General features: G+C 44.9%; 1 protein-coding gene and 1 long non-coding RNA gene across 3 annotated transcripts in view; one reads left to right on the top strand and one right to left on the bottom strand.

Moving 5' to 3' along the window:
- The window catches only part of LOC134351732 (protein-methionine sulfoxide oxidase mical3a-like), a 298,787-nt gene extending 277,806 nt beyond the window's left edge, over window positions 1-20,981 (bottom strand). For both annotated transcript variants that reach the window (XM_063058319.1, XM_063058320.1), the window contains exon 1: window positions 20,843-20,981. The gene's annotated coding sequence lies outside the window, so the exon portion shown is untranslated. The remainder of the gene's footprint in view (window positions 1-20,842) is intronic.
- Window positions 20,982-21,037: 56 nt separating this feature from the next.
- On the top strand, window positions 21,038-26,070 carry LOC134352379 (uncharacterized). Its single transcript, XR_010019387.1, has 3 exons — window positions 21,038-21,171; window positions 22,646-22,780; window positions 23,098-26,070. It is a non-coding gene; the product is annotated as an uncharacterized LOC134352379 (long non-coding RNA).
- Window positions 26,071-26,279: the final 209 nt, after the last annotated feature.

Raw genomic sequence — 26,279 nt, 5'->3', positions numbered from 1 at the left:
CTATTACAATTTTTTGAGGAAATTACAAGTAGGCTAGACAAGGGAGATGCAGTGGATGTTGTATATTTGAATTTTCAGAAGGCCTTTGACAAGGTGCCACACGAGGCTAGTTAACAAGATAAGAGTCCATGGAATTACGGGAAAGTTACATACATGGATAGAGCGTTGGCTGATTGGCAGGAAACAGAGAGTGGGAATAAAGGGATCCTATTCTGGTTGGCTGTCGGTTACCAGTGGTGTTCCACAGGGGTCCGTGTTGGGGCCGCTTCTTTTTACATTGTACATCAACGACTTGGATTATGGAATAGATGGCTTTGTGGCTAAGTTTGCTGACGATACGAAGATAGGTGGAGGGGCCAGTAGTGCTGAGGAAACAGAGAGTCTGCAGAGAGACTTGGATAGATTGGAAGAATGGGCAAAGAAGTGGCAAATGAAATACAATGTTGGAAAGTGTATGGTTATGCACTTTGGCAGCAGAAATAAACGGGCAGACTATTATTTAAATGGGGAGGAAAATTCAAAGTTCTGAGATGCAACGGGACTTGGGAGTCCTCGTACAGGATACCCTTATGGTTAACCTCCAGGTTGAGTCGGTGGTGAAGAAGGCAAATGCAATGTTGGCATTCATTTCTAGAGGAATAGAGTACAGAGGCAGGGATGTTCTATAAGGCGCTGATGAGACCTCACTTGGAGTACTGTGGGCAGTTTTGGTCTCCTTATTTAAGAAAGGATGTGCTGATGTTGGAGAGGGTACAGAGAAGATTCACTAGAATGATTCCAGGAATGAGAGGGTTAACATATGAGGAACGTTTGTCCGCTCTTGGACTGTATTCCTTGGAGTTTAGAAGAATGAGGGGAGACCTCATAGAAACATTTCGAATGTTGAAAGGCATGGACAGAGTGGATGTGGCAAAGTTGTTTCCCATGATGGGGGAGTCTAGTACGAGAGGGCATGACTTTAAGGATTGAAGGGCACCCATTCAGAACAAAAATGCAAAGAGATTTTTTTAGCCAGAGGATGGTGAATCTATGGAATTTGTTGCCACAGGCGGCAGTGGAGGCCAAGTCATTGGGTGTATTTAAGGCAGAGATTGATAGGTATCTGAGTAGCCAGGGCATCAAAGGTTATGGTGAGAAAGCGGGGGAGTGGGACTAAATGGGAAAATGGATCAGCGCATGATAAAATGGCGGAGCAGACTCGATGGGCTGAATGGCCGACTTCTGCTCCTTTGTCTTATGTCTTATGGTCTTATGGAAAGTGTTTGCAGGAAGATAAGTCGCCTGGATCAGACGGACTACACCCCAAGGTTCTGAAAGAGGTAGCTGAAGAGACTGTGGAGGCATTAGTAGTGATCTTTTAGTGATCACTAGATTCTGGCATGGTTCTGGAGGACTGGAAAATCACAAAGAGTGGCACTCTTTAAGAAGGGAGGGAGGCAAAATACAGGAAATTATAGGCCAGTTAGACTGACTTCAATGGTTGGAAAAATACTAAGAATGAGGTTTCGGGGCATTTGGAGACATATGCTAAAATTGGCCGAAGTCAACATGTTTTCCTTAAGGGGAAAATCTCACCTAACATATCTGACGGAATTCTTTGATGAAATAACAAGTATGATTGATAGACAAAGGACAGTCAGTGGATGTTGTTTACTTGGATTTTCAGAAGGCCTTTGCAGCACACGGCACGAGGCTACTTAGCAAGATGAGCCTTTAACAAGATATATTGGGCGGTGCTATGATGGCACTAGAGCTCACCTGCAGGAACAGCTTAATTTCTACCTTTAAAGTCTCTTTTTGTTCTCCTTTTCAAAGTGGATAAGGTTTTGTTGAAGTCCCTGACCTACAGCTACACTCAAACCAGTTCTTTATGGTAACACACATCAAAATTGCTGGTAAACGCAGCAGGTCAGGCAGCATCTCTAGGAGAAGGTACAGTCGACGTTTCAGGCCGAGACCCTTCGTCAGGACTAACGAAGGGTCTCGGCCTGAAAGTGTGTTGCTTGAATTTCCAGCATCTGCAGAATTCCTGTTGTTTGCAGTTCTTTATGGTGATTGTTCCCACTCCCGGGGCTCACTGACCGGCCATTTTTCGATATCCCAAAGCCACAGCCCAGAAGACGGGTGCACCCTCAGGGTGTTGAGGCTCTGTGGCCCCAGGGATGGGCCGATTCTATGCCGGTCTCACTGAACGTAGCATTGCAATAGAAAATGGAATATCGCGAACAGCAGATCAGCTATTGGAGGTCTCTGTATTCAGCAAATACATCTCTACATCTCTCTTCAGTGAGTATTTTTTTTGACTTGTTAGTTTCCCCTTTCGCTGTGTGACACACCTCTGCCCCTATATTAGGGAGAGAGAGTCTGTGGTATATTGACTTGTCGGGTGATTGACTAGTTTTTGATACTTTGCAGATCATGGTCTCTTACAGCCAAACGCTGTGGTGCTGCCAATATCGCGGCCTCTCTCCCAGATGAGCTCAATCACTTTTATGCTTGGTTTGATGTTGCTAACTCTGAGCCTCCGAGGAAAGCCGCCGCTACAACCTGCAACCTGGTTATCTCTGAGGCTGAAGTACGCAGTTGTTTCTAACGAGTGGACAGTCGCAAGGCTGCGGGACTGGATGGCATCCCAGGGCGAGTACTTGAGATGTGCACAGCACAACTGGCAGGTGTATTTACTGACATTTTTAATCTCTCTCTCTCTCTCTCTCTCTCCCAGTGTAGAGTGCCCTCCTGCTTCAAATTATCCACCATTGTCCCTGTACCAAAAAAGACCAAGGTAACTTGCCTGAATGACTGGCGTTCTGTTGCACTCACCTCAATAATAAACAAATACTTTGAGAGGCTGTCAAAGATTACATCTGCAGCTTGCTACCACCCAAACTGTACCCCCTACAATTCGCCAACCGATTGACAGACAGCGCAATAGCTACTGCTCTACATACCATCCTTACACACCTGGAGAAGGATGTTTATGTGAGAATGCTGTTCTTGGACTACAGTTCAGCATTCAACACCATAGTTCCAGCCAGGCTCGACAAGAAGCACAGAGACCCCGGCCTTGCTGCCTTGTGCAGCTGGATCCTGGACTTCCTGTTAGACCGCCAGCGGGTGGTAAGAGTGAGCTCCCTCACCTCCACCTCTATGATTCTCAATACAGGAGCCCCTCAGGGCTGTGTACTAAGTCCCCTCCTTTACTCCCTGTATACCCATGACTGTATCGCCACGCACAGCTCCAATCTGCAAATTCAATTTGCCGACGATACTACATTGATTGGCCTTATCTCAAAACAATAACGAGGTGGCCTACAGGGAAGAAGTTACCTCTCTGACACAGTGGTGTCAAGAAAACAACCTTGCCCTCAATGTTGCAAAAACAAAGGAGCTGGTTGTGGATTACAGGAGGAATGGAAATGGGCTAACCTCTATTGACATCAATGGATCTTGGGTTGAGAAGGTAAATGACTTTAAGTTCCTCAGCATCCACATCACCGAGGACCTCACGTGCTCGGTACACACCAGCTGTGTGGTGAAAAAGGCACAAGAGTGGCTCTTTCACCTCAGACGATTGAGGAGGTTTGGTATGGGCCCCCAAATCCTAAGAACTTTCTACAGGGACACAATTGAGAGCATCCTGACTGGCTGCATCACTGCCTGGTATGGGAATTGTACCTCCCTTAATCACAGGATTCTGCATAGAGTGGTGCAGACAGCCTAGTGCATCTGTAGTTGTGAACTTCCCATGATTCAGGACACTCACAAGGACAGGTGTGTAAAAAGGGCCCGTAGGATCACTGGGGACCCAAGTCACCCCAACTACAATCTATTCCAGCTGCTACCATCTGGGAAACAGTACCGCAGCATAAAAGCCAGGTCCAACAGGCTCCAGGACAGCTTCTTCCACCAGGCCATCAGACTGATGAACTCACGCTGATTTGAGTGTATTCTATGTTACATTGACTGCTCTATTTATTATAAAAATTATAAATTACTATGATTGCACATTTAGATGGAGATGTAAAGATTTTTTACTCCTCATGTATGTGAAAGATGTAAGAAATAAAGTCAATTCATTCATTTAATTCATTCCTGGGGGATTTGCTATTGGTTGCTTGGTGGGTGGTGGGTGTTCGGTGTTGATGCGTTTTACTATAGGAAGTGAGGGAGGGGGGTTTGGGATTCCAATGTCTTTACCATCATCATTCTTTGAGGTACCCTTCTGTTTTTGTGGATGTCTGCAAAGAACAATAATTTCAAGTTGTATACTGTATACACTCTCTGATATTAAATGGAACTATTGAACTATTGAAGAGCCCATAGTATTACAGGAAAGATATTAGCATCGATAGAAGATTGAATCCTAGCACAAGATTCCGTAAAGATTGACTTGCAGGTTGAGTTAGTAGTACGGAAGGCAAATATAATGTTATCATTCATTTCCAGGGGACTGGAATATAAAAAGATCTAATATGGAGGCTTTATAAGACACTGGTCACACCTCATTTGAAGTATTGTGAGCAGTTTTGGGCCCCTTATAAGACCATAAGATATAGGTGCAGAATTAGGCCATTCAGCCCATTGAGTCTGCTCTGTCATTTCATCTTAGCTGATCCATTTTTCTCTCAGCCCCAGTCTCCTGCCTTCGCCCTGTATCCCTTCATTAAGGGTCATTACCAATTAAGAATCTCTCAGCCTCTATCTTAAATATACGTAAATTACTGGCCTTCACAGCCACATGTGGCAAAGAATTCCATGGATTCACCACTCTCTGGCTAAACAAATTCCTCTTCTCTAAAAGGTCCTAGACTCTCCCACCATAGGAAACATCCTCTCCACATCTACTCCATCAAGTCCTTTCACTATTTGATAGATTTAAATTAGGTTACCCCTCATTCTTCTGAATTCTAGTAAATACAGGCCTAGGGTCATCAAATGTTCTTCATATGGAATGCCATTCAATCCTGGAATCATTTTTGTAAACCTCCTTTGAATCCGATCCAGTGTCAGCACATCCTTTCTAAGATAAGGGGCCCCAAAACTGCTCACAATACTCTAAGTGAGGCCTCACCAGTGCTTTATGAAGTTTCAACACTGCATCCTTGCTTTTATATTCTAGTCCTCTTGAAATGAACGTTAACATTGCATTTGCCTTCTCCACCAGACTGAAGCTGCAAATTAACCTTTAGGGAATCTTGTACAAGAACTCCCAAGTCCCTTTGCACCTCAGATTTTTGAATTTTCTCTCCATTTAGAAAATAGCCCACCTTTTATTTCTTCTACCAAAGTGCATGACCATACACTTCCCGACCATGTATTCCATCTGCCACTTCTTTGCCCATTCTTCTAATCTGTCCAAGTCCCTCTGTAGCCTCTACTTCCTGAAAACTGCCTGCCACTCCACCTATCTTTGTACGATCCACAGACTTTGCAACAAAGCCATCAATCCCATCATCCAAGTCATTCACATAACATAAAAAGCAGTCTCAGCACAGACTCCTGTGGAACACCACTAGTCATCGGCAGCCAACCAGAAAAGGCTGCCTGTATTCCCACTCTTTATCTCCTTCCAAGTCACTGCTTTACCCATGCTAGAATCTCCTCTGTAATGCCATGGGCTCTTACCTTGTTAAGCAGCCCAATGTGTTGGTACCTTGTCAAAGGCCTTCTGAAAATCCAAGTATACAACATCAACCAATTCCCCTTTGTCTATCCTGCTTGTTATTTCTTCAAAGAATTCCAACAGATTTGTCAGGCCAGATTTTCCCTTGAGGAAACCACGCTGACTATGGCCTATTTCATCATGAATGGTTGAAAGGATGTGCTGGCATTGGAGACAGTCCAGAGGAAGTTTACGAGAATCATCTCGGGAATGAAAAGGTTAACGTATGAGGACCATTTTGATGGCTTTGGGCCTGTACTCACAAGAGTTTAGAAGAATGAGGGGATCTTATTGAAACCTAATGAATATTGATAGCTATGGACTTGCTGAGGTTTTTTCCAATAGTGAGAGACTAGAGGGCACCACCTCAGAATAGAAAGAATTCCCTTTAGAACAGAGAGGAGGAATTTCTTTAGCTAGAGGGTGTGAATCTGTAGAATTCATTACTATAGCCGGCTGTGGAGAACAAGTCATTGGATATATTTAAAGCGGAGGTTGATAGGTTCTTGATCAGTAAGAGCGTCAAAAGTTACAGGCAGAAGGCAGGAAAATGGGATTGAAAGGGAAAACAAATTACCCTGATAGACTGGTGGAGCAGACTCAATGGGACAAATAGCCTCGTTCTGCTATGTCTGAAGGAATGTGGTGCATAGACTAATAAAGACAAGCATCCCATATGTTTCCTTTGCCACTCTGTCAAGGTGGTCAGCCACTTTCAGGGAGCTAAGGCACGGATGCAACGATCCATGTACCCCAAGCCCACCCTCCTGCAGCAGTGGCTTCACCATGTATGGGTACATTTAAAGTGGAGGTCGATAGGTTATTGATTAGTAAGGGTGGTAAAAGTTAGAAGGAGATGGCAAGAGAATGGGGTTGAGAAGGAAAATAAATCAGCTGAACTGGCTAGAGTCTGCTTCAATGTCTTATGGTCTAAAAGGCAATTAACCTTCCGAATGGGATTGTAAACGATAAATTGAAAATGGTATTATAGGAAGAATGTGTTCACATACTCTTTGGATATATGTGTCAAAGAGCAAAGCAGGCCGAGGGTACAATCAGTTCTAAAGTAGCATGGAGGGTTAATGAGCCACACCATAAAACAAACTAACCACAGAAGCTCACCGCAGAGCTATTTTAAGCTTGTATGTAAGTGTGGTTAGACCAAGTTTAAAGCAAAGTAACAGACTTGAGACGATAAAACTCAGTTAGTTTCATGGAGAAAGATGGAGGGTGACTAGAAATAATGAGCAACATACACAAAATGCTGGAGGAACTCAGCAAGTCAGGTAGCATCTACGGAGGAGAATAAACAGCTGACCTTTCAGGCCGAGGCCCTTCGTCAAACCCCATTCTCTAGTTAAAAAGACCGGGGGAGGGGTGTGGAGGGACTGGTAACACAACACCGGCTTTTCAGCTGATGAGTGAGGCTGACAGATTAGATGCAGAAAAAAATACAGACAAGCACAGAACTAGGGCCCATTAGCACAGTGTATTCACGAATAAAGGAAATTCTCTGGCCAGAATGTTGGTTAGAATGCGGAACTCTCGACCACAAAGCGTCTTTAAGGAAGCCTGATCTACCAAAGGGGAGGTTGGCAGAGATGGAAAGTCATTTAAACAAATATAGGCTTAGCTGAAGTAAGTGGAAAAGAGGCTCATGTGAACTGAAGCACAGGTTTAGATAAGGGCTGACTGTAACAAACACCGTGTAATATAGGAGTTCCCAAACTTTTTTACATCACGGACCAAAACCTTTAGGCAAGGGGATCGTGGACCTCAGGTAGTGATCCCCAGTGTACTATTGTATGAATGGAAGTACCCTGGCTGGTTGCATCACAGTCTGGAACAGCAATTGAAAAGAGCAGGAACCCAAGGGACTGCACAAAGTAGTAGACTCTGTCCAATACGTCACAGGCACATCCTTCCCCATCATCCACAGTATCTATAGGAGGTGCTGCCTCAAGAAAGCACCATCCATCAAAGAATCCCACCATCTGGGCCATGCCACCTTCTCACAGCTACCGTCAGGCCTCCTGCCTGACGTCCCACACCACCAGGTTCAAGAACAGCTTCTTCCCATCAACCATTCAGTTCCTGAACCAGCACAACTCTGACCACTTTGCAGTATGAATTTAATTTTTGTTCTACTTGCGCTCTATTTTGTATTATTCAGTTTTAAGTTACGTTTTCCTTGTGAATTCTGCTTATAGGATGTTTTGTGAACATGATACTGCTGCAGGTGGTTTAACATAGCTCCTGTGCGTTCATGTATTTGTGCACATGACAATAAACGTGACTTTGATTGATTGGTTGACATGGAGAACTCGCTTGGCAGAATAGTCTGCTAATGTGCTGTAAATCTGTATGGAAGTCTACATAATACACCACTGCATAGCACTACGGTAGGTACAATATACCACCTAGAGATATACGTATTACACAGTGAACTAGATATTGTAATAAGGTGTTCTATACTGCAGCTAATACCAAAAATATCACAAAGATCAAAATGATATCAAATGCCAACAAAATACAGGACAGTGACACACTGTGACCTGCACAGTTAATTCAACTATCACATATCAGTGAAACATTACAGCTAATATGACGTTCTATATATCACAAACATACTATATCTTGCAATGAGGTATTATATATTGCAGTAAAATGCTATAACTCACAATGAGGTACTGTATTTAACAAACATGGACCACAGTTCACTCCAACATAACAGACACTGCAGACAACGTAATATTTGTATTGCAGTGAACATCAGCCTGGCAACAGTTAATCATGAAGCCTCCTCATTCTCTAGCAGCAATGAACTCTATATTGCAGGAGGCCATTCAGCCCACTGTGTTTCAGCAGCCCTTTGCTAAATTACGTTAAAATAATGCTCTTCCTATAACCTTTCTCTTGGTTTAAGAAAGGTGGAACGGTCTCCATCTAAACCATTCCCAATGAAAGGTATTGTGAACCCTCCAAAGTCTACCTCATTCCTTCTCTCAATTCCTCCGTCCACCATCCCCTTCTCTCAATTCCTCCATCTCCTCCACATTTGCTCAGGATGAGGGTTTTCATTCCAGAACAAAGGAGATGTCCTCCCCTTTTCAAAGAAAGGGGCTTCCTTTCCTCCACCATCAATGCTACCCTGAACCACATCTCTTCCATTTCACGCACATCTGCTCTTACCCCAACCTCCTGCCGCCCTACCAGGGATAGGGTTTCTCTTGTCCTCATATACCACTCCACCAGACTCCGCGTCCAGCACATAATTTTCCGGAACATGTGCAATCTCCAATGGGATCCCAACACTAAGCATATCTTGCCCCCCCCCTCACCCCACTTTCTGCTTTCTACAGAAATTGGTCCCTACGTGACCCCCTTGTCCATTCTTCCCTCCCCACTGATCTCCCACCTGCCCCTACACCTCCTCCTTCACTACCATTCAAGGCCCCAAACAGTCCTTCCTGGTGAGGTGACACTTCACCTATGAGTCTGTTGGGGTCATACACTGTGTCCGGTGCTCCCGGCGTGGCCTCCTGTATGGGAGACCTGATGTAGACTGCTTTGCCGAGCATGTACGCTCTGACTGCCAGAACAAGTGGGATCTTCCAGTGGCCACCCATTTTAATTCCACTTCCCTTTCCGATATTTCAATCCACAGCCTCCTCTACTGTCATAATGAGGCCACACTCGAGTTGGAGGAACAACACCTTCCACCTGGGTAGCCTCCAGCCTGATGGTATAAACATCGATTTCTCAAACTTCCAGTAATGCCCCCCGCCTCACAACTCCCCATCCCCTTTTCCCCACTCTCACCTTATCTCCTTGCCTGTCCATTGCCTCCCTTTGGTGCTCTTTCCCTCTTTTATTTTTTCCATGGCCTTCTGTCCTCTCCTATCAGACTCCCCCTTCTCTGGCCCAGTATCTCTTTCACCAACTTCCTAGCTCTTTACTTCATTTCACTCCCCCCCCCCCCACCTCCTGGTTTCACCTATCAACTCGTGATTCTCTCTCCTTTCCCAGCACCTTTTAAATTCATAGATGCTGCCTGGCCTGCTGAGCTCCTCCAGCGTTTTGTATGTGTCACCCCATTCCTGGAGCTTTATATTTATCGTGCCTTATCTCTTCACCCACATGACACACATCCACTCTACCACAAGCACAGTGCTTCTTTTAAGCAGCTCCAATGAATTTCCTCTGGGAAAAAAAATCATCTCAGTATCCCACTCTGATATCACCCAGTTAAATCCAGGCCTTGGTGGCTTTAATGTTCTTCATAGTAACTGGGCATGCAAAACTTCAGCTCTCTGCTCATAATGGAAAAGTTATCATTACTTTTTTAAGACTTACATTTCATGCCTGTTTATAAAAACCCAAAATGCTATAAACCTTCTGTTATTATGTTTATTTTGTTATTCCTCTCTACGGCTTGTGGCGCATCGGACAGCAACCTTGCCATTTCTGTAGCATTTTATCTGTTTTTATGAGGCCAAGTTGCTAGTTTGTCGCTCAACCAAGCATGGATGGAAAGCGTACAAGCGGCCAGCCCAATTCAAACCCAGGACCACTCATCTCCGAGTCTGGTGCTGATGTCACTACACCACCGGCCAGCATTGGCCTTTTGCAACACATACAAAAAGCTGGGGGAGCTCAGCGGTCAGGCAGCACCTATGGAGGGGAATAATCAGTCAACTGGTTACTTCCCTCCAAAGGTGCTTCCTGACTGCCAAGTTCCTCCAGCATTTTTGTGTGTGTTGCTCAAGATTTCCAGCATCTGCAGAATCTCTTGCATAAACCACTGACCTTTGTTTTTGTTCAGTCACAGTCAGTGTTTTACTTCCGTCCATTCTTTAGTGCCTCCCCCCCAACCCCAACTTATTTTTACTCCTGAGATGTTTACTTCATACTTCCATTCTGTTAAATTTTTAAACGGCCGTTACCCTCCTCACTGTACTCCAGCAACCTTGTTGTTTTCCAAACCTGCGCTCTCGGCCAATCACAAACAAAAGCAGGCCAGTGTGTGCTATTTAGACAGAGAATAAAAAATGGGGATGCTATTGTTGTGGGGCACATTCCTTTCCTAATTTGCGTGGCATCCTTTTACAATGACTCTATTTCCTGCTTCGTGCTGCTACATTTCCTCTAATGCCATCAACATCAATTCTCTAATTGGCTTCACATTAGACATGTCGGGTGCCATCAGACATCAAAACAGACCTAAAAAAACATGGTTACCTTCATGAACTTCCTCTCATACGGCAAATTCTAAAAGTTGGTGCAGGACCTTGCACTTACTCCTAGGTTTGAACTCCTTTCAAGAGAAGCATGTTGTATTTGTATGGGAAATGTTGGGGCGTTGAAAGGTAGAGTGTGTGTCTAAAGTATGTTGCAGGCAGTATATTTCAGATCACACCACCATGCAGACAAACAATTCCCATTCCTCCGCTGTCAATCACCCTGAAACCATCAGCTTTATTGTCACTAAAATTAAATAGAAATAAAGGCTTAGACTACTTAAGGTGCAAAGGGACTTGTAAATCCTTGTGCAGGATTCCCAAAAGGTTAATTTGGAGGTGAGGAAGCCAAATGTGAGTTTAGCATTCATTTTGAGAGGACTAGAATATAAAAGCAAGGATGTAACGTTGAGGCTTTATAAATCACTGGTGAGGCCTCATTTGGGAGTATTGTGAGCAGTTTTGGGCCCCTTATCTAAGAAAGGATGTGCTGACATCAGAGAGGGTTCAAAGGAGGTTCATGAAAATTATTCCATATGAAGAGCTCTGGGCCTGTACTTACTGGAATTCTGGCGAATGAGGGGAGACCTCATTGAAACCTATCGAATGTTGAAAGGCCTCGACAGAATGGATCTGGAGAGGGTATTTCCTATGGTGGGGGAGTCTATGACCAGAGGACACAGCCTCAGAATAGGACATCCCTTTAAAACAGAGATGAGGAGGAATTTCTTTAGCCAGAGAGTGGTGAATCTGTGGAATTTGTTGCCACCGGCAACTGTGGAGGCCAAGCCATTGGGTATAGTTAAGGCACAGGTTGATAAGATTCCTGATTAGTCAAGGCATGAAGGATACGGGGAGAAGGCAGGAGAATGGGGATGAGAGGGAAAATGGATCAGCCATGATGAAATAATGGAGCAGACCTGATGGGCCAAAGGGCCTAATTTTGCTTCTATATCTTATGGTCTCATAGATAGGTTTCCCTCTTATCAACCTTTATCGCATCTCCCCTTGGAGTCAATCCCTGGACTCGCTCAAAAGCCTTGCCATCCTTCCCGAGTTCAAAGTAAATTTATAAACCAGGTATGTATATGTTACCATATACTACCCTGAGATTTACTTTCTTGCAGGCATTCACAGTGGAACAAAGAAACAAAAACACTAGAATCAATAACAAAGTACACACAAAGACTGACAAACAACCAACGTGCAAGATTCTGAATTTAATGCGGAACCATGGCGGCAGCTGAACTAGCATGTGCCTCCACTTTCTCATTAATGAAGCCAAGGATCCGGGAAGCTTTGATTAGGGAAATGAAAACCAGCTCTCTCACATTTCTGTGCAGTGACATCGCAAGTGTTGTATCTTTGCAACTGTTTCAAACTGTGACCTTGACTGTATTTCTATTTCCTGCACTTTGCCTTCACCCCTTCTCAACCCCTCAGAACAACTCTCTGTCTGTTCTTGCTGCTGCCTGCCATCGTCAGCCTCCTCGATCAACACCTCCCCCAACTCCTCTGATGTAGTATCACCAACATATCACCCCCTTGCTGATTCCAGGGGGGCTATTACTTCAGGGGTGTCCACCTAACTATTTCATTATATACAGAAGTTTATTCAAATGACTACAATATCACTATAGCTATTGTGCACCATTTGGAACTTCATAAAACACACCTTTTATAGCTTTGATCTAAAATACGGTTATCACTGTCTACAACACACTCGAGCCCTTGACGGGCCCACTGTTGTCCCCATGGATGCCGTGTGCTCCGTCTGCAGAGACACATAGATATGGACGTAACCCTGAAAGAGGGGTCGGCAGTTGGTTTGGGCAGTACTCTCAACCATCTGCTGCCTGGACCCATGAGTGGCCAGTTTCACCAAGCCCAGCAGCAAACCTACCAGGAGATCCACACCCACCCCCCCGCCCCCACCGAGTGATCTACCCCCCGTTCCGCACCGGCTGACCACAGATCATGAGCATGGGACTGAAATGTAGTTAATAACTGAGGAGCAGTCCCTTCATATACTCAAATAGAAGCTGCAACCCCTCATTCTCTGTGATACGTGGTACACTGTCTCCTCCCGGCCACAAAAATGACTGGTGAATGAAGAACTGACTCAAATTGTAGCTTGGTACTGCTCTATGCAACACTTTCCACTCTAGGTCCCCAATGTAAAGACCAAAAGACACAAGAGCAGAATTCATGTCATCAGGTATGCTCCACCATATGGTCATGGCTGATTTATTATTCCTTTCAATCCCATTCTCTTGCCTCCTTTCTATAACCTCTGATAACCTTACTAATCAAGAACCTCTGCTTTAAATATGCCCAATGACTTGGCCTCCACAGCCATCTGTGCCAATGAATTCTACCCTCTTAAAGAAATTCCTCATCTCTGTTCTAAAGGGACATCCTTCTATTCTGAGGCCATGTCCTCTGGTCCTAGACTCCCCCACTATAGGAAACATCCGCTCCACGTCCACCCTATCTAGGCCTTCCAATATTTAGTTGGTTGCAATGATATCTCCCCTCATTCTTCTAAACTCCAGCAAGTACAGGCCCAGAGCCATCAAATACTCAGTGGGGGGGGGGGGGGGAGGACTTGTGTATAAAAAAAGACCTCCATTATGGACCTCACTCACTGCTGGACACACTGATGCCCACTGCTTCCTGCACAACCCTTTGCTTCCTCCCCTAGGTGACTGCTGCTGATGCTGTGCTATTTACCCATGGAGGGATGGGTAAGTTCAAATCACTGTTTGTGTGGCAAGGCACTGTCTCACCTCCACTCCAATCACTGCCCTTGTCTTTTTTTTACAAAAATACCTTTATTACAAATTGCATTCTACAATACCTTAAAATATAAACAAAAAGACAAAACTCAAACCAAATTAAACTAAAATATCCCCAGCCCTTTCAAGGATGGCATTTAGCCCTTGTGGCACCCAATGGTCTCGGAACATCTCCAAGGTTCCCATGGACATTGCACGTTCCCTCTCCAGAGTTACCCAGGAACGGGCACAACATGAAACATCGCCAGGCACTCCGTTCCGGTGGAACCCTCAGCTTCTGTGAGTCCCAGAAGCGATCTTTGCCAACCACAGAAGTCTACTAGGACATTCTCATCCCTCCTTACTGGATAACCACATATAAAATATTGTGGAGCTAAAATGCAACCAGAAGGCGGAGAACAGTCTCCTCCAGCCCACTGAGTGACAGATCTGTGAACAAACTAATGAGTTTGTTACAGGATTCCCCTCTACGCAAGAGCCTCTACATCAGGCTCCCGATGTATATGGGAAGGACACCCGTAAAGGGACTTCCATTGGGGTCTCCCTCGCTCCCAGTTGGAAAAACCGACCGTCACACTGTGTCAGCACAGTGGGCTCCTTGTCCTCCTCTACTCTTCCAACAAAGCTTAGCCTGTGAGGTTGAGAAACAACAAGCATCCCTCCTTCTGACTGGACACAGTGCAGCCTTCCAGACTTGACACTGTTCCACAATCGTGGGTACAGGTCCACCCCAGGTTACGAAGGCCTAACTTTTGTACAGCCTGTACATAAAATAGATGGTTTTTGAGTCCAGCGGGATGGATTTGCCAGCTGCCACAGGGATCCTCTGTCAGGTGGGAACTCAGTTCACTGTCGCATTTCCAACTCGTGAACCATCCAAACAGTTTACAGGGACAGCACCATGTAACAGCCTCGGGAGGACCTGCGGGACAGTTAACACAGCAGTTAACGCATTGCTTTGCAGCGCCGGTGATTGGGGTTCAATTCCAGCTGCTGTCCATAAGGAGTTTGCACATTTTTTCCACGACTGTGTGGGTTTCCTCCAGATGCTCTGGTTTCCTCCCACGTTCCAAAGCCGTAGGTTAATTGGTCACATGGGTGTAATTGGACGGCGCAGGATCATTGGGCCAGAATGAATTTGATGATGTAAAATAAAAATAAATAAGAACTGCCATCACTATTTCAGAAAATCCGTTCCTTCCTGTGGTAATTTCACTTAATTACCTTGCAGGCCGACTTTTTCTTCTAACTCTTACCCTATTATCATTTTCCACATAGCCCTGTCGTCCCTAGTTATCCGGATTCTCCCAGCTTCCACTCTACGCTGCCACTCTGTCCACTCCACCATAACCCCTCTCAGATATTCCCTTTCATCCTGTTCTCCCTCCCCCTTTCTCTGTCTCTTCACACTTGTTTTACCTCTAACCTTTTCCTGGTTCTGATGACAGATCAACCAGAACATCAATTCCACTTTTCTCTTCATAGACACTGCTCCACCTGAGTACTTCCAACATCCCCAGCTTTGAGAAAATGTTTCTCATTTTCCTACCAAAATACATATTTTCCATAATTTCTGCCTTCCATTACAACTAGCCATAATTCATAATTCATTAAAGTATATGTATGCTATCATATACTACCTTGAGATTCATTTCCTTGGAGGTATTTATTGGAAATCCATAATTTCTACTTTAGATTACAGCTAGTATGCATTAATCCACTTCATTACAGTCCTCTGTTTAGTCTCATATACACAGAAGCAGACCCTTCAGCATACTGAGTTTATGCTGACCTTCATTCTAACCATGAGGGGCACAGAATGGGTAAATGCACTTCCATGGCTGGGGAATCACAAATTACAGGGCAGAGGTTTAAGGTGAAGAGTGAAAAAATTTAAGAGGAATCTGAGGGGCAAATCATATACACGAGAGATTCTCCAGAGCAACACACACAAAATGCTGGAGGAACTCAGCAGGTCAAGCAGCATCTATAGAAATGAATAAAGAGTTGACCTTTCCAGCTGAAACCCTTCTTCAGTACTGGAAAAGAAGGGAGAAGACGCCAGAATAAAAAGGTAGGGAGAAGGGAAGGAGGACTATCTAGAAGGTGATAGATGAAGCCAGGAGGGTGACATTTTTACACTACGGGCAGAACGTAAATGGATCGAGTTGCCAGAGGCGGTGGCAGAGGTGGGTGCAATAATGACTTTTGGAAGACAGCTGCATGGGTATATGAAGAGGAAAATTTGAAAAAGTTATAGGCCAAATGGAATTAGCTTGGATAGGCATCTTGGTCAGCATAGACCAGTTGGGCCAAAGGCCTGTTTCCATGCTCTAAGACTCCACATTAATCCCACTATATTCTCCCCACATTGCCATCAACAACTTCCCAATTCCACCACTCAACCACACACCAGAGATAATTTAGTGGCCAATTAACCTCCTCCCTTATGTCTGTAACTGTCCTCCATGTTTCCAATTTTGCACACTCTCCAAGGTTTAAAAACCCAGCTCAGGTACCCTGGTAACCATAAAAAAAAAATCATAAAGAGCAGGGTTTCTGAGGAAGAACCCTTGGCAAACGTCCCCAGCTAGTCTGAAATGCAGTAGTTCAACCTTCCTCTGAATTCAGTCCCAGAAGTAATTTGGAATCCATATGGTCACTGCTCCACTGACCCATAGGCTCCTTTCAACCTGAACACATAGGAGCAGAATTAGGCCATTCAGCCCATTGAGTATGGTCCACCATTTCATCATGGCTTACTTATTATCCCACTCAACCCTATTCTCCTGATTTCTCCACATAACCTTTGATGACCTTGCTAATCAAGAACCTATCAACGTCCATTTAAAATACATCTAGTGGCTTAACTTCCACAGACATCTATGGCAATGAATTCCACAGATTCACCACCTTCTGCTAACAAAACTCCTCATCACTGTTATAAAGGGACATCTAGTATTCTGAAGCTGTGCCCTCTGGTCCGAGACTCTCCCACTATAGGAAACATCCTCTCCACATCCACTCTATCTCGGCCTTCAATATTCAATAGGTCTTGTTGAGATTCCACCCCCCCATCCCCACATTCTTCAAAACTCCAGAGAGTACAAGTCCAGAGCCATCAGTCACTTCTCATACCCCTTTTATTCCTGGGATCATTCTCGTGACCCTCTCCAATGTCAGCATTTTTTTTTTAAGGGGCGCAAAACTGCTCACAATACAGGTCAACCTTCTATAATCCAGCACCATTGGGACCTGAGGAGTGCCGGATTAGTGAAAATGCCGAATTACAGAAGGATCACATTAAGCAATAGCTAACCGCCTCATCATACCTTTAAAATAACAAAGGATTCAAAGGTTCATTTAATGTCAGAGAAATGTATACAACATACATCCTGAAATGCTTTTTCTTCGCAACCATCTACAAAAACGGAGGAGTGCCCCAAAGAATGAACAACAGTTAAATGTTAGAACCCCAAAGCTCCCCCCCCCCGCTCCCCCCGTCCCATGCGTAAGCGGTAGCAAACAACAATCCCCCTTCCCCACCGGCAAAAAATAAAGCGCACCCATTACCAGCACTCAAGCGTGAGCTAAGCGATAGCAAAGACACAGACTTGCAGTTACCCCAAAGACTACATTGCACTCACAATTACTAAGGGAATCCTTGTTAGTTGCTTTTCCTTCGCTTAGTAATATACTTAAATTCAGCGGGTCACCACGTCTGATCTGAGGTTGTAGGCAGAAGAGAACGTAGTGCCAGCTGGGCGACCCCGGAGGGTAGTGTGCGAATGCCAGCAAGCATGCGAGAAGGCAGACTGATCCAGCGCGCGCTAGTGGGTGAGACGGGCAGGTGCCGGGCGGACACACCTCACGCAAATGATATTAATAAATGCAGGAAAACAAGCAAGAATCGCCTGTCTGCGCTTACAAGAGCACACCAACATGTGAACAGATCTAGCGCAACCAAAACAATGCACAGCAGATTGGTACGGTGGCCCGGAAAATTTGAAATTACAGTTGCACGAAAAATTTGAAATCAGTGCGGATTATCGAAGGAACCGGATTACAGGCAGTTGGATTAGTGAAGGTCGACCTGTACTCCAAGTGTGGTCTGACCAATGCATTATAAAGCCAAATATCTGGTACTCTGTCAAATACCTTGACAATAAAGCCAATCCCTCCAAGGCCACGTTATTTCTTAACCTCCTCACTCAAATAAATCAGGCATGATTGAATGGCAAAGCAAATTTGATGGGCTGAAATGGTCCAATTCTGCTCTTGGGTCTTACGATCAGACTCCAGCTCACTTCCTTATTCATGCTTTCAAATGCCCCTCCTGGTTTGTCTACACTCCAAGCTCCCTTGGGTATTCCACAGCCCTTCTACCTGTTAAAGAACATTTCTTATTGTCCAGCAGACCGTGGCACTGTAAACTGTGGACCCTGGTTTGCTTCAGGAGCACCACAGCCCAGCAAGCTCCCTCTACTAACTGCCAGCCTCCCTGACCCATCAATTAGGCAGCCATTGAGACGACAGCAGATGATGCCAAGAGTATTTTTATGACCAGGCTGATTACAGCCATTTCACGCTCTCTCGCCCCGAGTCAGACTGAGGCATCACTCAGACCCAGATCGTTAAAAGTCCCAGTGCAGGGCAGTGCACTAGAAGCAGTCGCCAACGCTGTGTGCAGCACTCTCGGACTGTCCGTACGAACACCACTGCACTCTGCCTGCCAGCCACCTACAGAGCCAACCGTCACCAGCAGGACGCAAGAAGATGGCAATCATCTCCATCCTAAATCTACTCTCGTGTCCCCAGGATACATCCTCTACTTCTAATTTCACTTACCAGAGGAAACAACTTCCCTGCCTCTCTCTTATCTATCCATTTCATAATGTTATGTGTTCTTCATTTTTCCCCTCTCATTTTTCTAAATTCCAGTAAGGTCCCAGGTGACTCAACCTCTTCTCTTACGCTAACCCTATCCTCTCTAGACTCAGCCTGGTGAACCTCCTCTGCACCATCTCCAAAACCAGTATAACTTCCCTCACGTAACTGCAAGCAGTACTCCAGGCATCTTATATACGTTTATATTGTAAGCATTATATAATTATATGTATACTATGTATGTATACTATATATAGTATTCTGTTGGTTACTATATATAGTAACAAACATAATACTATATATTATAGTTGGGGCAGTTAATATGTAGAACTGAAGGAGCAGGGAGTTCTTGGGTCAGGCTGGGAGGGGAGGAGATGGTGGGATAGAGAAGCCAGGCTAGATTACAGGGGGAAACAACAGGGCCTTGCCCATGTTTGGATCGCCTGGAGCACTAGTACCATCTCAGGGACGAGGCCCAAGAAGGGCACCTCACCCTGGAGGGGAGCCAGCTGAGATTCGGCCACAGAGGGCCCAATGGCTTTGAATGAGGAGGAAGTGGAGGCCTGAATTGTCCTGGGTTTAGAAGGTAAAATGCGCCTTAAAAATGAAAGGACGAGAGAGGAAGTGGTTCGGGTGGAAGCTGCAGTATCCACAGCTCCACACGATGTGTATTGGGCATGGGCAGTTTTGTGTGGCTCCCACTTTCCAAAAGAGTGGAGGCATCAGAAATCTCAAAAGAGGGAGCTGGAACTCTGGAACCCACTGACTGAATAATATAATGATAGGATTATATATCAGTGTGAGGCACTTGCTAACAGAGAGAAAGAACAAACTGGTAAAAGTTTAGAATTGGGAGAGGTACAGGAAAGAGATAGAACAGGGACCCATAACAGACCAAGATCCGTATAGATGTCTCCTTTCTCACTCACCATCCATCAGGCTCAGTGACTTTCAGGGGCAAACAGGGTGAGGAACCACATGTTTCCCTCACCACTCCCTTCCCAAAACCAGGCTTCACACAAAGGTCAGAAGGACTTTGGGACCACAGGTTACAGATTTCCACCTCAGCCACAATTCTCTAGCTCAGTGGGAAAACATTTGGATGCAGTCAGAGCCTAAGGCAGACCCAGCCCTCCCTTGCTCTCTGTCTCCTGTGATGGATTGAAACCATCAGCGTAAGTCACTGGGGCAGCAACTGCACAGCCGTCCTCTGCTCATAACACAGGTAAAAACAAACTGCGATCTACAGCACAGGCCACACCATGGCCAGTCCAACAGCTCTGTGGCCAGTGGAATTAGACCAACAGCAAAGATTTGCTGATTTAATCACATCAAAGGCTCCGGACAGCTCACAGGCCAGTTACTCTGAACACAACATTCCCCTCAGACAGCTCACAGATCCTAGGCCCCACTCTCCTCTGGGAGAGAATGGAATGAATCAGATGCCTCCTTCCAGAGTCAGCAGGAAAGCATTTACAAAAACACACAACCGAGGCACAGGCCCAACAACAGAATTTCAGCTAAATCTGGCTCGGATGGCTCCCTCAAAATCGAGTCTGATGCTCCCTCAAAATCGGACTCCCAACACACAGCAGACGATTCATCTCAACCACAGGATACAGAGAGAGGCAGTAGAGTCTGCATGGACGAATTGAGCAGAGGGGCCTGTTTCTGTACCGTATAGTTCTGGCGCCGGTACTGTCCGCAGATAGCAGCCAAGGAACAACTCACAGCCTCTGGCTGCCAGCCTAGGACAGGCTGCAGACCCTCCCTACGCTCGGTGGCCCAGCGGCAGATGCCCGCAGCCCCTCACCCAGGACTCCACTCAGGTAGGAGCCCTCGCCAACCTACCCGGGCACTGGCTCTGTCCAAGGGCTGCCTGGAACCACAGTTCCCGTCCGGGGGGCTCGCTTGCTGTCGGGCACTCTGGCCATCGTGCACACACACCATTCACTCTCAAGTCTCTCAGTGTGTCTGCACAACTTATTGCACACTCGGTGCACAACAGCGCAAACACGTGCAGCGCGCACGGTGCACACTCTCTCAGAGCACACGCACCCTCACAGCACGTCCACATCTCACTGACTGCGGGCACATTCAGTACACACTCACTCACTCACAATAGGCACCCTCCCGCAGCGCGCAGACACCGAGCACACTCAGAGCACCTGGTGCACACTCAAGAAACGTCACTCACTAACTCACTTCACGGCACGCACACTCACCGCCCCTGTCCCCGGCACCCAGGTACTCACCCTCCACCCTTTCGCTCGGCGGACCATCCGTCCTGTCGCGATTTGGGGGCCGTGAGAAGCCGGCGGCCTGTCGGGAACCTCCCGCTCACGACATTAGCTAGCTAGCTAGCTAGCTAGCCAGCCAGCAGGCCGGGCTTCCCTCCCTCCCTTCCCTCCCCCCTCTCTCGGCGCCTCCCACCGTACGGCCGCAAGGTCAGGGGAAGGAGGCCCATCCGGCCCCGCCCCTGGATCCGCTCTCCTCTGCCGGCCGGCACTATCCCGCTCCCTCATCCCGAGTGTGTCTGTGTGGACGTGAGGGAGGGCGCGTATGTTTGCATGTTCAAGCATCGGTGTGTATATGTTGTGTGTCTAGTGGGGGGAGGATGATCAAAAATATGCTTGGTAGTGCGTGTGCCTGATAGTTTATGTGTGATGGTGCGTATCAGATATTTTGTGAGATAGTTTACATTTTGCGCCTGATATTTTGTATGTGATAGTGTGTGTCTGATAAGTTGTTTGTGTGATGTGTGTAGCTGATATTTTGTGTGTGCAATAGCGTGTGTGATATTTTACATACGTGATATTTTGTGTGATAGTGTGTGTCTGATATGTTGTCTGTGTGATGTGCGTGGCTCATACTTTGTGTGATATTTTATATATGTGATATTTTGTGTGATAGTGTGTGTCTGATATTTTGTGTGTTAGTGTGTGATATTTTGTGTGGTTTGATGTGTGTCTCAAATTTGTGTGATAGTTATGTGCATAATAATGTGTTGATATGTGTCTGATAATTTGTGTGTGAGTGTTGCTGTGATAGGGTATGTGTAGTAGTTTGTATTGGTGTGTTGCTGTGTGTGAAATTTTGTGTGTGTGTTGGTGTGTGTGATAATTTGTGTGATGGTGTGAGTTGATGGGTTTAGTGTGTGCATGCATGAGGGTATGTGTGATATATGTGCTAGTATGTGTACATTTTGTGTGCATGTATGTTAATCTGTGCCTCTTCTTATTTGTGTTTAAGTACCCGAGTGTGAGCATGTGTATGACTGTTGAATACGGTGTTCATGATTGAGTGTGTCTATTTGTAAATCAATCCATAGTATCATAAAGATGTACACCACAAAATGAACCATTCATCCCTATATGTCCAGGCTAGCAAATTAAATTCGACCTCCCCATTCCCAGTTTTTGGTGCATTGCATTATCTGGTCATTTGGACACTTTAATTGCAGTGATGGTGTCTGATTGTCTTCCCATCCAGTCTTGTCCATCCAAACTCATTCAGTGAAAGCAAATTCCCCATTGCCTCTCTAACTTATCTCCCTATTAACTACAACCTCCCCAGTTACAGTCTCCTCTCTCTCTTAGACATAAACTTCACCTCTCTTATCCATTTATAATTAAATACGTATTAATTATTAATACATATTTATTAATCTAATTTCCTCATAAGAAAACAGCCCAGTTCTGTAAATTATCAATGTCCTGGTAATTTTCCTGTGTTCCCTCTACATTCATCTTCGGCTGGTGACCAGAGGTGTGCCCAGTGCTCTGGCTGTAGCCACCCCTCTGTTGTGCACACATTCAATGTGGTCTAGTATGTCACCTCTGCCAATAAAGGCTAGTATTCTATGTGCCCTGGTGGCCACCTTGTCCATCTATTCTGCTACCAGCAGGGGTTTTGGACATGTTGCTCTACACTTCTTGGGATTGGTCCCTTGTGTTTCATGTTTCTCTTCCCTGAAGGCATCCCCTCACCTCTACTGATCAAATTCCATTTGTCCCCAACATCCCTGGTTTAACCAGTCTATAAATCTCTCCTCCCAGCTCAATAAAGACACTCATTCTGACATGTCTGCCCACGGCTTCCTTTACTGCCACACTGAGGCCACGCTTAGGCTGAAGGAGCAACACCTTATGTTCCACCTGAGTAGCCACGGACATCAATTTCTCCAACTCCTGGTAATTACTACTCTGCCCTCCCTCCTTCCCCCTTTGTCCATTCCCCATTCTGATTCTCCACTCATCTCTTCTCTCCTCACCTGCCCATCACCTCCCTCTGGTTCCTCACATCCTTCCTTTTCTTCCACAACCCAGTCTCCTGTCCTGTCGGATTCCTTCTTCTTCAGCCCTTTACTTCTTCCACTTACCCCCTCCCAGCTTCTCACTTCATCTCCCCCCCCCACCCACATGCACCTCACCTAGTATTATCTTATCACCTTGTACTTCTTGCCCTCCATCCACTTTCTCATTTTGGTTTCTTCTCCCTTGCTTTCCAGTCCTGATGAAGGCTCCCGACTGTAACTCGGACTGCTGGTGATGAAACATAACAACTCCTGAGAAGTGACCTGGATCCGCTCAAATTTTTACCTACCGGCACAACGTGTCCACAGCAGATGTCATCTCACTGGCTCTTCACTCAGCCCTGGGGCATCTGGACAGCACAGCTGCATCATCAGGATGCCCTTTACCAACTACAGCTCAGCATTCAATGATATCATCCCCTTAAAACTCAACAATAAGCTTCAAGCCCTTGACCTCAAGATCTCCTTGTGCAATTGGATCCTTGATTTCCTCATTTGCAGATCCCAGTTCAGTTCAGATTGGCAAATACATCTTCTCCGCAATCTCCATCAGCACAGGTGCACCACAAGGCTGTGTGCTTAGCTCTCTGCTCTATTCACTTTAAACTTATGACAGTGAGGTTAAGCACAGCTCCAGTGCCATATTTAAGTTTGCTGACGACACCATTGGCATTGACCGAATCAAAGGCGGTGATGAATCAGTATATGGGGAGATTGAAAATCTTCCTGAGTTGTGCTACTACAACTTCTCACTCAATGTCAGCAACACCAAGGAGCTGATTATTGACTTCAGGAGGAGGAAATCGTAAGTCCATGAGCCAGTCCTCATCAGGGGATCAGAGGTGGAAAGGGTCAGCAACTAAGTCATCATTTCAGAGGATCTGTCCTGAGCTCAACATGTAAGTGCAATTACAAAGAAAGCACAGCATCGCCTCTATTTCCTTAGAAGTTTGTGAAGATTCAACATGATATCTAAAACTTTTACAAACTTCTATAGATGTGTGGTGGAGAGTATTGACTGGTTGCATTATGGTCTGGTATGAAAACACCAATGCCCATGAACAGAAAATCCTACAGACAGTATGGATACTGTTGTGTATTTAAGATTTCAGTAACATTTGAGTAATATTGTAAATATATTGTTTGATTAAGCTTTCTTTGTTTACATAATTCATTACAGGTTATAAGTAAGACGTACACACGTGGCATAAGACATTACACAATCACGTCATATGTGAGTGCCTCACTAAAGTAAAATGAAGTAGACACACTTTCCAGGGCTCCAGTGTTTTTCCTTTGATTAGTTTCTGGAATTACAAAACATAACAGTGGTGATGAGGTAGCTTTAAAATGAACCGGAGACAACTACCTACCTGTTGAAGTGTGGCACATTTTTCTTCAAAGGGAGAAAAAAGTGTTTGAGTTTTTATAAAGCACAGTACAGTTTTATCTTTGGAAGGGGATAAACGGTGAGTACCAAATGATAATCAAATAATTAAATAAAAAGCAGAAATGGCTGGATACATCGGAAAGATTGATACAGTTGATTGCACAACAGGTAACTGAGGAATGTATACTGAATGAACTGAGCGGTATTTTAAAGCAAATTGAATAGCCAATGAAAACGAGTGCTAGTTTGCTTAGAAGTTTAACTGCTCCAAACAAACCAGCCAAAATGAACTTTGTTGATATGTTAAACATAATGTCGTAACCTTTAGAACCCAAATCATTGTTTATTACAAAACGCTTTAGGTTTAATAAGCAGAATCAAAAGGTAGGGGCGTCCATTTCAACTAACGTGGCTGAACTAAAGAAATTATCCTAGCATTGTCAGTCCAGTAATGGACTTAATGATGCACTGAGAGGTTGTTTAGTTAGTTGCATCTTACAAGCAAACATTCAAAAACGGCTCCTAACTGAAGTACAACTCACATATAAAACAGCAGTTGAAATTGCTGTATCAATGGAAAGAGCAGCCAGAGATGCCCATCCTCACCACATTCTACAGAGGTTGTATTGAGAGTATCCTGAGCTGCTGCATTACTGCCTGGTACGGAAATTGCACCATCTTGGATCGCAAGACCCTGCAGCGGATAGTGAGGTCAGCTGAAGGGATCATAGGGGTCTCTCTTCCCGCCATTACAGACATTTACATCACACACTGTATCCGCAAAGCTAATACCATTGTGAAGGACCCGACGCACCCCTCATACAAACTCTTCTCCCTCCTGCCATCTGGCAAAAGGTACCGAAGCATTCGGGCTCTCACGACCAGATTGTGCAACAGTTTCTTCCCCGAAGCCATTAGACTCCTCAATTCCCAGAGTCTATTCTGACACCAACCTACCTACACACACACACACATACACACTCAACTGAACACCACTCCACTCCCTTTGCAAATTTTGCTCATTTCTTTCTCAATTCCTGCTAAAACATTGTTCACGTTGTTTACATTTACATTTACATCATTTATTATTATATTGTAATTTGTCCTTTACTGTGCCTATTGTCTTGTTTACTAATTATTGTACTGTCTTGCACTGTTTTGTGCACTTTATGTAGTCCCATGTAGGTCTGAAGTCTAATGTAGTTTTGTGTTGTTTCATGTAGCACCATGGTCCTGGAGGAACGTTGTCTCGTTTTTATTGTGTACTGTACCAGCAGTTAAGGTTGAAATGACAATAGAAGCGATTTGACTTGACTTGTAGTCAGCAATGAAAGTGAATGTGAACAAAATTGAAATGTCTGAATAGAAACCTGCCTGGCTGAACAAATTGTGTTACTGTTGTGGCAGGGACTCACATACACCAGACAAATGTAGATTTAAAAGAGAGACTTGCAAAAAAACGCAACAAAGTAGGACACATATAAAGCATGTCTGGTGAACAAAAATAGGGGAGAGAAAAAAATAAAAAGTCAAGTTGCAGTTTCAAAAAGAGTACTATTCTATATGCTGTTGATGAAAAATCTGTAATGATGAGAGTGACTCAGGATTGGATAGCCTTAAGAATTACACTGTAAAAACTAACAATAGTTAAGTAATATGGCCTATACCAGATGTGAATGACAAATTAATGAAAATAGAATTGGACACTGATTTGACTGTTTCAGTCATTCCACAAAATAAGTTTGAACAGCAGACACTGAACTGAAGCCTGCAGATATCCAATAAAGAACTTATACTGGAAAAGAGATAACTCCTGTGGGAATGACATTTGTAACAGTGAAATACAACAACCAACAAGCCACATTGGTTTGTATGTGGTGAAAACAGAAGGGCCAGCACTGAGCAAACTACAACTTCACTGGAGATCCATTTATCATTTGCATGCCACATCCCCTGCAATAGCAAATATGAGGAAAACTGCAGATGC

Source organism: Mobula hypostoma, chromosome 9 (assembly GCF_963921235.1).
Source record: "Mobula hypostoma chromosome 9, sMobHyp1.1, whole genome shotgun sequence".
NCBI classification, from domain to species: Eukaryota; Metazoa; Chordata; class Chondrichthyes; order Myliobatiformes; family Myliobatidae; genus Mobula; species Mobula hypostoma.
The sequence above is the reverse complement of the archived record's forward strand: the minus strand, read 5'-3'. Positions and strand labels throughout refer to the sequence as shown.